This window comes from Myotis davidii, unplaced genomic scaffold (assembly GCF_000327345.1).
Source record: "Myotis davidii unplaced genomic scaffold, ASM32734v1 scaffold452, whole genome shotgun sequence".
Taxonomy (NCBI): domain Eukaryota; kingdom Metazoa; phylum Chordata; class Mammalia; order Chiroptera; family Vespertilionidae; genus Myotis; species Myotis davidii.
The window spans coordinates 384,513-389,515 of NW_006284245.1; positions in this window are offsets into that span (position 1 = coordinate 384,513).

Below are 5,003 nucleotides of genomic sequence, written 5' to 3' on the forward strand. Positions count from 1 at the left end.
TATATTTTATTGATTTTCCACAGAGAGGAAGGGAGAGGGATAGAGAGCTAGAAACATCGATGAGAGAGAAGCATTGATCAACTGCCTCCTGCACACCCCCCATTGGGGATGTGCCCACAACCAAGGTACATGCCCTTGACTGGAATCGAACCCGGGACCCTCCAGTCCCCAGGCTGACGCTCTATCCAGTGAGCCGAACCACCCAGGGCAAAAAATGTAAATTTTTTATTGATTCGTAAAGTATACAGTATAGGGTGATGTATGGAATAGCACATCAGGTAAATGGCCTCCATGTCTTTGCTGCCACAACGCAAAGCCGTGGGCTTCATTGTTCTTCATTGTCCCTGCTCCTGGGCCATAATTGGTACTTGGTAATGCTTATGAAATTGAAGGGATTGCAATCAAAGAGCAATAGATATTAGAATCTGATTCAATAAACCAAGTAAAATTAGGCTTTTATTTTTATTTTTTTGTTGTTGTTAATGCTCACGCAAAATTCAAATATTGCATGAATTTTGGGGCACCCTTTATTTATTTTTTTCTAATAGTTTTTTTTGTGGAGTCTTCAGGTTTACTTTTTTATGTACAGAATCATGGCATCAGCAGTGACACTTTTACTTCTTCCTTCCTGATTTGGTTGCATTTTATTTCTTTCTCTTGCTTTATTGTTCTGGCTAGCATTCCCTGAACTATATTGAATAAAAGTGGTGAGACTAGGCATTCTTGTCTTGTTCCTGATTTTAAAGGAAAAGCTTTCAGTTTTTTTTCCATTCAGTATAATATTGACAGGGTTTGTTATCTATCACCTTTATTATGTTGGGGTATTTTCCTTCTATTCCTATTTTATTAGAGCATTTTAATCACAAATGGGTGTGGTGTCTTATCAAAAACTTTTTCTGCATCTATTGATAAGATCATGTGATTTTATCCTTTCTTTTGTTAATATGGTATATTACATTGATTGATTTGCATGTTGAGCCATCCTTGTGCCCCTGGAATGAACCCCACTTGATCATGGTGTATTATTTTTTGTATGTACTATTGTATTCTATTTGCTAGTATTTTGTTTAGGATTCTTGCATCTGTATTCATCAGAGATGTTGATCTGTAGTTTTCTGTTTTTAAAAATATATTTTTATTGATTTTGGAGAGGAAGGGAAAGGAAGAGAGAGCTAGAAACATCAATGATGAAAGAGAATATTGATCCGTTGCCTCCTGCATGCTCCACACTGGTGATCCAGCCTGCAACCCGGGCATGTGCCTTGACTGGGAATGGAACTGTGACCTCCTGGTTCATAGGTTGTCACTCAACTACTGAACCACACCAGCCAGACTGTAGTTTTCTTTTTTTGTGTTAGCCTTGCCAGATTCTGGTATCAGGGTTATGTTTGTCTCATAAAATGTATTAGGAAGTACTGCCTCTTCTTTAATTTTTTTTTTAACGTGTTTCAGAAAGATGGGTTTTAAATCTTCTTTGAGTGTTTGGTGTAGTTCACTGGTGAAGCCATCTAGTCCTAGACTTTTGTGGGGAGGAGGTTTTTGATGGCTGTTCCAATTTCCTCACTGCTGATCAGTCTATTTAGATTTTTCAATTCTTCATCATTTAGTCTAGGAAGGGTATATATTCCTTGGAACATATCCATTTCTCTTCCAGGTTATTGAATTTGGTGGCATATAGTCCTTCATAGTATTCTAGTATGATCCTTTGTATATCTGTGATGTCTGTGGTGACTTCTCTTTCATTTCTGATTTTGTTTATATGGGTTTCCCTTTTTTCCTTATTGAATCTAACCAAGGGTTTGTCAACTTTACTAATCTTTTCAAAGAACCAGCTCTTTGTTGTATTTTTTGTTAATCCTGACCTGAGGATATTTTTCCATTGGTTTTTAGAGAGAAAGGAAGAGAGAGGAAAAGGCAGAGAGAAACATGCATGTGAAAGAAACACATTGATTGGTTTCCTCCTGCACCAGCCCTGATGAGGGCCCGGGCAAGGGAGGAGACTGCAACAAGGTACGTACCCTTGTCCGCAACTGAACCCAGGACCCTTTGGTCCGCAGGCCTACACTCTATTCACCGAGTCAGACCAGCTAGGGTGAGATTTAAACATATTTGATGTATTTCAATTGATTGCAATTATTTTCCTTATTGTGCAAAATGTCCCATTTTTGGCCAGGAGTCCCTTCAAATTTGCTCTTGAGACTTGTTGACATCACCCTGATAATCTTTGCTCCCTAGAGTGGCAATATGTTCCAGGCTCATCTCACATATCTTTGGCTCTAGGCGTCAGAAACATCAATGGGAGAGAAACATCGACCAGCTGCCTCCTGCACATCTCCTACTGGGGATGTGCCCGCAACCCAGGTACATGCCCTTGACCGGAATCGAACCTGGGACCTTTCAGTCCGCAGGCCAACGCTCTATCCACTGAGCCAAACCGGTTTCGGCTTCTTTTCTTTTTCTAAATCCATTTCAGTTTTCAATAACCATTCTTAGTGTGACCTGGCTTTCTATAATAAAAACAGACTCCTCTACAGGACTTTCCCAGCAAACCCTGTTTAGTTATTCTGTTGCTTTGCTCCCAGAAACCAGTAGGTGTATTAATTGGAATAGGTCAGAATAGCCAGAGTCATGTTCTAACAGTTAAATTTCTTTGTGAACTCATCAGGGTCCTAGAGAAAATTTTTAGGTAGATGCCTTAATTTTGTTCTAGTCCAAGGAATGTATAAAATCGCTGTTTTCCCTCTGCCTAAGATTGGCTTTTCTCCAAAGGGAGCTACCAGAATTTCTGGGTGGTTTTTTCAAGTCTGTTTTTTTACTCTGAGTGTCCCTGAGATCATTTGGGAGTGTGACGGAGGAGGTAGGAAGAGAAAGAGAAGAGGAAGGAGGGAAGCAGAGTAAGTCCAGCCAATGAAGTAAGTATAGCAGAGCAGTTGGAGGAGGAGGACAAGTGGGGCGTTGGCATTGAGCGGCTTCAGTCTTCCTCAGTTCAGACAGGCTCTACATGTTAACTTCTTGTAGAAAGAAGCTTCTAATTTCCAATCAAGATAAGCTTCCCATTTATTCCGTTTAATTTTAGAGTTGGCATTTTCCAATTGTGAATGCTAAAAATCAAGTTAGGTGTCAATAGAGCTCCATCTTGACCATCTAAAGTTGCTATCAGTTCTAGTTAAATCTTCCCATTTCTGTGAGTACCTGCAAGTTGTCTTCCTATTAATTATATATCTGTAGGAGTATTAATGAGGGCTGTTTTGGGCCTTTGAGGCATGATTTCCTATGTAAATTTTAATTTTATGAGATTTGCAGAGTCTGAAAAAATTTCTAGGGACCTTGGGTAGGGGGCTGAAAGTGTGCTGCTTATGGGTTGCAAACCAAAAAAAAAAAAAAAAAAAAAACTGTGAGAGGACTCAGAAAGGAAGCTGATGTTTGTAACAACAAAAAGACCAATTCTAGTGTTTAGGCATAAAGGAAATTGTGTGTACAAATCACTTATTTGATGAGAAAAGGAATATTTACATAGCCCCAGATTATCTCCCCACAAGATACTTAAAATTACAAAAGAAAAAATAGTAAATAGTAATTTAAAATGAAGAAACCTGCCCGGCCAGTGTGGCTGAGTAGTTGAGAACAGAACGATGTACCAAGAAGTCCTGGGATCAATTCCTGTTCAGGAAACATGCCCACGTTTTGGGCTTGATCCCCAGTTCAGCGCGTGCAGGAGGCAGCCGATCAATGTGTTTCTCTCATCAGTGTGTCTCTGTATCCCTCTCCTTTCCTCTCTTTAGAATTAATAAAAATATTTTAAGCCCTAACGGGCACTTGCTTCTGGTGCCAAGCACCCTCTCCCCACCGCCCCCCAAACAAAACAAAACAAAACCAAAAAACCAAAACAAACAAGAACCCTGACAAATACCACTTAACTCAGATGATCAAGGTTAAACTTCCCAGTAAAAGTTCAGGTGTACTGACCCTCCTGATATAATGACGCACGGAGGACACATCACTTCTGTGGTGTTCTTGCCAAAAACAGATATCCAGAACTTAATCATAGAGACATCAGACAAACCTAAATCAGGGACAGTTCACAAAAACCTACTGGCCTTTAAAAATGTTAAGGTCATGAAAAGATGAGAAAAGACTGAGGAATGTTCCAGATTGAAGGAGAATAAGGACATGAAAACTAAATGCAACCTGTGATCCTGAAACAGAAAAGTATGTATTTTTATTTTTGCTAAAAAACATTATTGAGACAATTGAAAGTACATTGAATTTTTTTATTATGTGATGAACTTGCTCTGGTTGTGTGTTTTTAGGATATACAGTTTTTAGGAAGTACTTAGCAGTAATGGGGCATCTTAACTTACTCTCAAATGATTAAAAAAACATTTTAGAAAATGTTAACATTAAAGGAATTTGAGTGACGGGGATTTATACTATTACAACTTTTCTTGTAAGTTTAAAATTTATTTCAAAAAGTTTAAAAATTGAGTAATAGTGGTGTTTTAAGAAATTATCTTAGGCCGAGACCGGTTTGGCTCAGTGGATAGAGCGTCGGTGTGGGGACTGAAGGGTCCCGGGTTCGATTCCGGTCAAGGGCATGTGCCTGGGTTGCGGGCCCATCCCCAGTGGGGGATGTGCAGGAGGCGGCTGGTCGATGTTTCTCTCTCATTGATGTTTCTGACTATCTCTCTCCCTTCCTCTCTGTGAAGAATCAATAAAATATATTTAAAAAAAGAAAAAAGAAAAAAAGAAATTATCTTAGATTTAATAAGTAATAGCACTGTCTTTAAGTTAGTATTTCCTAACCTGTGTGCTAAGGGTTATTAAGTTCTCCATTTCTTCATTCTAGATCAGAGTTGGGCAAACTTTTTGACTCGAGGGCCACAATGGGTTCTTAAACTGGACCGGAGGGCCGGAACAAAAGCGTGGATGGAGTGTTTGTGTGAACTAATATAAATTCAAAGTAAACATCATTACATAAAAGGGTATGGTCTTTTTTTTTTTTT